The sequence below is a fragment of the Aegilops tauschii genome, chromosome 1, assembly GCF_002575655.3.
Source record: "Aegilops tauschii subsp. strangulata cultivar AL8/78 chromosome 1, Aet v6.0, whole genome shotgun sequence".
NCBI classification, from domain to species: domain Eukaryota; kingdom Viridiplantae; phylum Streptophyta; class Magnoliopsida; order Poales; family Poaceae; genus Aegilops; species Aegilops tauschii.
This window is the reverse complement of record NC_053035.3, coordinates 286,404,027-286,411,348: the sequence shown is the minus strand read 5'-3', so window position 1 is coordinate 286,411,348 and position 7,322 is coordinate 286,404,027.

The window sequence follows — 7,322 nt, the reverse complement described above, 5'->3', positions numbered from 1 at the left end:
ATAGCACTCACGCTTATCTTGCGCATTTTAGAGTATCCACTTTCACTTGTCTATGAACTGTTATAGGCAACCCAGAAGTCCTTTACCGCGGACACGGCTATTCGAATAGATGATGTTAACCCTGCAGGGGTGTACTTCGTCACACACGCTCTCGCCACTTACCACCATGTACACGTCGTGTACCTCGGCAACCTTCAAGCGGAAGCCTGGCGAGGGAGTCGGCCACAGCCTACCTAAACACTCAAGTCTCTAGTCCAGGTTTATCGCCTATTCAGGTTCCATCCGCAGGGAGTCCGGCCGAGGTTTCCACATACGGCCCCCAACGATGTGTGCAGGGTTCCCGAGACACCAAACGGGCGCCCGGTACACCGTGCCACGTGCCTACCGCATCACAGCCCACCCCTCGGTCAGCGCTGTCCACGGCCTCCAGCATACTACAAACACCAGAAACTACTTGCAACTCCTGGACAGAGGACAAGGGTGATTAAGAAGCCGAGAGGGTCCATTGGTTTCGGGCCCAATGCGTGGTAGTAACTGTATCATGGATCACAAACACAGAACTCAGTTCCTGAGGACGGCTTCAATGAGACAACCCACCATGTACTCCTACATGGCCTCTCACCGCTACCTTTACCAAATCGTGTTCACACACTTGGCTCACACACAGTAGGACATGTTCATCACCATTCCAATTCATCCCCGATGAATCAGACCCGACTCAACTCTAAGCAGTAGCAGGCATGACAAACAAGCATGAATGAGTAGGCACATCAGGGCTCAAACAACTCCTACTCATGCTAGTGGGTTTCATCTATTTACTGTGGCAATGACAGGTCATGCAGAGGAAAAGGGGTTCAACTACCGCAGCATGTAACAGTTGAATCGATTGTCCTAATGCAGTAGAAGAGAGCAGGAGCGAGAGAATGGGATTGTATCGGATTGAACAAGGGGGGGTTGCTTGCCTGGCACTTCTGAAGATATTATAGTTCTTCATCGGTGTCATCGATCACGTCATCGGAGCATCGGCTACTGAGAGGGGACGATTACCGGCAAACAGAGAAGGGCACGATCAATGCAATGCACAATATGATGCATGCTATGACATGGCAATATGAATGTGTTTTGGGCTAATGCAAGCTAGAGCAGAATGGTTTGAGTTGATTTGAACCAAAGATTCAAATTCACATTCAAACTATGAATTCAAATAGTGCATTATCATGTTTTCACCTATACAGCAGGTATAACTTAGTTTGACATGCATGAAAATGATACAGATGGATAGATTGCATTTTTCTGATAATTTTTCATATATAAATTATTTCATTCTGAGCTACGGTTGATTTTATATGATTTTTAGAAGTTTATACTATTTTCTAGAATTTCCTGAATAAACTTAAATCCAGATAATGCTTTACTGCGTCAGCCTGACGTCAGTGTGACGTCAGCAGGTCAACTAACCCAGTCAGGTCAAACCTGACCAGTGGGGTCCGCACGTCAGTGTGACAGGGCAGGAACAGAGGCTGACCAGTGGGGCCAGGTCAACGGCCACGTCAGCGTAGTCAAACTGACACGTGGGGCCACTGGACTTAGATTAATTTAATCTATTTTTGTTAGATGGTTAATTATACAGTGGGGCCCGCATGTCAATTGCACAGGGCATCATTAGCACTAGCCTAATCGGGGTTAGGCCGGCGCTTAGCCGCCGGTGACCTCTGGCCACGGCGGAGGCACGCCGGAATCGCGGCTCCGGCATCCATTCGACGCGCGGATGGGTGCTATGGGTAGCTAGCGCTCGCGCCCATCCAATGGAACAAGCGGGAGGCCGTGGGGTGGCCGGAAGTGGCGCCGGCGTTGAGGTTAGCGGCGGCCGGGGCTACGGGACCGACGAAACGACGCTGCAGTGCACGGCAGGAGCAACGGTTGAGTGTTCCAGGCTCCTGATGGCGTGCTGAGCATGTTGCAGTGCTTGGTTGCGGTCATAGCTAGCTCTGGCCGCGGCGGCGATGTGGCCTGACGGCGGCGAGCTTCGGAGCTCATGAGGACGGCAGCTACAGGGTGAAATCGACGAGGTGGTTAGGGGGAAAAGGATCGGAGCCTCACAGTGAGTGCAGAGGTGGCCTCGGCGTGCTCGGGGAAGCACCGGAGCGAGCGGGGCGGCGAGAGGGATCTCCGGCGTTGGGAGGTTGAAGACGACGACGTGGAGGCACTCGGGGCGTCCGGCGTTGCACAGCTCGACGAGGAGGAAGAGGGATACTAGGCGGAGCTCTTGGGCATCTCAGGGCGTCGCCGGGATGGCGGTGTCCGCGGTGGTGGCGAGCGGCGGCGACGGAGGCGTTCGGGCGGGAAGAACAGAGGAGGGGGAGAGCGTTCGGGGGAGAGAGAGAGCCGGACGGCTCTGGGGGTCGCGTGGCATCGTCCAGACGCGTCGAGGCGGAGCCAGGCGGGCTGGGAGGGAGGAGGTGGCCGCGGCGTGTAGCTGCGCACGTCGGGCACGCGCCCTCGCCTACTGGCGCGAGGAGGAAGGCGACAGGAGAGCGCCTGGTGGGCTGGGCCGCCAGCTTGGCCGGCCAGGTGGGCTGCACAGTAGGTAGGTCCAGGTAACTTTCTCTCCCTCTTCTGTTTTCTAATTTGTTTTTGTTTTCTAATTATTTTCCTCTGTTTTGAGCTTAGGAAAAATACCAAGGCATTTCCTAAAATCCTGAAAATATTCATGGACACTTGCTGAATTATTTTAGTGGCCCAAAAATAGTTCCAACATTATTTGAACATTTAAATTATTTATAGCATTTAAATGCCCAAAACTCAAATACAATAAGATTTAATTCAAAATCCAGGATGGCCTAGAAATAGGTGCATCATTTTTGGCAGGGGTTTTCACCTTTAACAAAAATCATGAACTTTTCTAAAGGGCATTTGGGTTCATTGAAAATATTTTTTACTTGAACCTAGTTGAATGCATTTGGTGCTAGGGTTTCAACATCCCCATTTCAAGTTTCTTTGAAAATTAAACATGATGACATGAGGAACAAGCAAAAGTCAAACAAGGGCTGATCTGGGGCTGTGACAGCTCACCCCCACTAAACAAGAATCTCGTCCTGAGATTCAAGACGTGAGGTAAGAAGGCAGAGGGGACACCAAGCTAACACGATCTTCATGACCCAATTGCTCTTCGCGAAGACGTTGATCCGTTGCTTCAATTAACGTTGACATCTTTGCCTTCGAGATCTTCATCCGACACGATGACGACAAGGGAAACTCTATAGAAATCGATCTCCTTAAAGATCGAGCAACTCACGATCAACTCACGGAATGCGACGTTGAGTATCTCTTGAGCTGAGACTCAACACATACATCGAGAGAGGGATGAAGTGAAACAGAGAACGAAGATTCAAGTTGATAAACACAATTCCACGTTGAATAAGACGGTGCATGGTTTCAAAGTAGCGAGGAGATAATTGCCACGATTCCATAACGGGGCACCTTGGGGAAGGTGACTCGTAGAACTATTCCTTCAGTGGCAAAAAGAATTACTTTTGATATAGAGATCATTGAAACTCTTTATACCAGCTTAAGGCAAATCACAGCAATCGTTTGGCGGAGTTCGAAGGAATGGCATACTCGGACTAGAATGGATGATGTGGAATACCTTGTTGAAGACAACGAAATGGATGATTTTTTTTTATATATCATCGGAAATGAATGGGACTTATGGTAAGACCACTTGAAGATGATCTTGATCAGTAACTACTGAGAAGGGTAGTCCATAGTAGGATGGCACAATGACGGTGCAAACTGGGAACATAATACAAATGCTGGAATGATTTTAGTAACAGGGGAGAAGCTCAACAGTAGAGAGTGAATCCACTGTTTGAAAGGTTATAGCATAATCGAGGAAACTGGGAGCAATTCCAGTTAGTGCCGGTGAAAACACCTAGCGCTTGTGCGTGCTCTCAAGAACTTGAGCATTTCCATATTCATCAAGGTTTTACCAACATCCGTGTCGAGGATCCTGGCAACACAACATACTACCATGATGAACGGTGACGGAGGATGCAGGTGCAAAGGAGGACATCACTTTCTCAGATTTCACCTTAGCGAAGCCAAGGGAGCAAAATCTGGATGATCGACCGAGAGACATTTAGCACTCCGCTTCTAATGTTCTCCTTGATGTTCTAGCGTAACCCATTAGATGTGGTTTGGAATCTTGAACATCAAGTAGTAGGTCGGACTTCGGGAGCGTAGGAATCCATAGGGAATAACTAGCGGAATAAATCCTAAGAAATCCTTATGGGGAGGTGGCCAACTTCCTCAATCAAGATACTACAATAATAGGCCTTCCGGCTGGATGTGTTGGCCACGGCATCCACTTTACCGGTTATCGAGAGGGCAATATTATAATTCTTGGGAAATGTTCCAACCATCATATCTGCCTGAGATTCAGATCTAGTTGGCTTCAGTATATTCCAGACTCGTCAAGTCTAGAAAGAAAATTAAGGTTTGCAACACAAATCGACGAGAAGACGTTGCAAGATTCTCAGGGGGTGAACTACGATAGCAAGCTCCAAAACATGAGCTGGTTCTGCTACATACATGTGAGCACGTTGTCCCAGACAAGCATGATCACATGGTAGTCTTATAATAAAACACTACCGGGTTCTGGTTGGGAACCATCAACGAGGATGTCGAAGTTCTTTGATAAGTCCGGATTAGCTCTTATGAAGGAACTCCTTCTCCTTGAACAAATCAATCAGTGGCTTGGTGTGCTAGGGATACATATAGAATGAAGGTTGCAAGTCTCCAAACCGCGGTATACTTCACACATATGCATGACTGACTTGGGATGATTCCAGAGGAGGCAAAACAAACTTTCTCGAATTCACGGCGGCAACTTGCATCTAATGCACATGAATTAGAGTAAGTCACTTCTTTCATCCAACATATGCTTCATGACGGAACACGAAGATAATGCTTATAAAGTTTCCAATACTAGCTGGATGTTCAACACGAGTCATGGAGAAGGTAGCAGTGTTGCTGATGGGCTCAACAACATTTCATCCAGGTTTCCATGGAGATGGAATTCCATAATTATGTGAACAAGTGATAGCATTGGTCAGACCCAAAAGATATAATGGTGTATGCTCGAGGGATCAACCACGAGTAAGACAACATTATGAACATCGTTGGTCCTGATTTGATTTGATGATAGCCCATACTCAAATCAAAGTCTTGATACGACAATAGGTCCAACAACTGATCACAGGGACCAATCGATGAAGATATCATCTATCTTCAACACACGCAAATATATCCCTTAACATGAACTAAGTTAGACGAGCTTTTATCTTTCAACTCTCCAAGTTGTTGTTTAGCTTGACCAACTAGCTAAGGGGTATCCAACACGGATTCTTGGAGAAGGGGTGGTTTACAAGAGACCCACTTGATCACGAACTCAACATAGCGGTCAGGTGGCAACCTGGTGACACTTCCAAGAAGATATTCGGAACATCACGAACCACCGATATGTTACTAAGCTCGAGAACGATCTTGCTTTTTAGAGCAAGATGATATGACTGAATAAGCAAGGACTGACACTATCCTAACTCATTGATCGAAAAGTGCACCGGGAATAAGGACTGGGTAGCACGATCAACCTTAGGATGTGATTCAGTAACCAACACGCTAAGGATGAAATTATTGTCCTTTAACTACCAAGCAACGGAGTTGCTAGGAGTATAAATTTCACACATCATAGTTCACCTGTCGGCATTCCGGTTGCAACAACACAGGACCAAGAAATGAGTGATGATGGCGAGGAGTATCACTAAGTCAAGAATTCATAAGAGGTGGTGCAATTCTCATGACACTCTTGCCATAAAGATGGTAACACTCCAAGGTAGAACAGAACAAAAACTGGATTGGCATTTGATCTGTGGAATACAACTACTTTGACCCAATCCCAGAGATGGACGAAGTACTGGAGTTTGTTTCTCCTAGTCATTCCGGATTAGAATGGCTTGACAGACCACCAGAATAATAGGCATCGATAACACAAATGCACAATTACTCCTGACTATCAATTGATAGACGAGGGCCAGAAAATAACTAAAGAGGGACAACTCAAAGGAACATATGGTTTTCTGAGTTGTGGATGCATAGATTAGTATGTCGGGCGAAGCTCAACATTTCTTCCGGATAACCCATGGAGAAAGGGTAGAACTGGCAGATTCACAATGTAGAATGGAGAACTCATTAAGAGCACTCTGGTCGTGACCTTTTGGTTCAAACGAACTCCTGCCAAGAATGGTTCATGGTATTTAGAAGAACGATATACCTCGGACCTCGAGGACTAATGCAAAGGTTACTAATAACTTAAGGGAACTAGCAAACACTAGCTACACGAGTTAAGTAGAGTGAATCTTGGGTTCAAGAACCCAGAAATAGAATGCCTACTAACTAAATGGCATCACGGGATGCTTTCAAAAATAGTGCCCAGAATCATCACACTGGGGATGCAAGCATTGCTAGATTACTAAGTGGTCCTCTAAGACACCTAGGGTCATAATAATAACTCAAACATACACGTCGAGGTAACGGAGTACCTCAACTCGACGATTAGTGTGGTTAATCTGGCCCAAAGGAACATCGAGAGCGGACGGAAAGGATTTGCAAATGCATCAGACCATTTAGGAACCTGGGATGACTCGGACAGCATAACGACTGTAAATGCTCAAAAATACTTGAGACATCCTGCAAAATAGTGGCATGACCACTCAACATCACAATATAAACTTCCGGGATCAATGGTCAACATACGGAAGTAGTAGGAACTGAACTGAGGCTTAAGTCCATTAATCCTATGAGTCTACGGATTAGTAACACGTGAACCTGATAGAGAGAAGAGAAGCCTAGTTCTTAATCCCCGTAGAAGAGAAGAGGGTGACTCAGATCAGAAGGGCATAAGGTAAAGGAGTAAAAAGAGCCTTACGTTCCCTTCCACAATCAATTCCCTTACATAACTAAAGCATTTCTAGACTCAACTTCGACCAGTTTGGCTTGGTAATCCTACAGGCAGTCAGGCTCTGATACCAACGCTGTCGGGACCCCGATTCCAAGTCACACCGATCTAGCCTGTAACACCTCATATCACTTTGCGGCCTCACGCACGGTACTCCCACGGGTGTCGCCTTACCATGGCCCGGGACCGTTTGCGCCTTTTGTCTCGCGTATATGACAATGTCGCTAGCATCCATATGACAGAGAACCCGGGCCGACATGGCTAGTCGTGAACCCAAAGCGGCACTAACGTATGGGGACAGGCATAC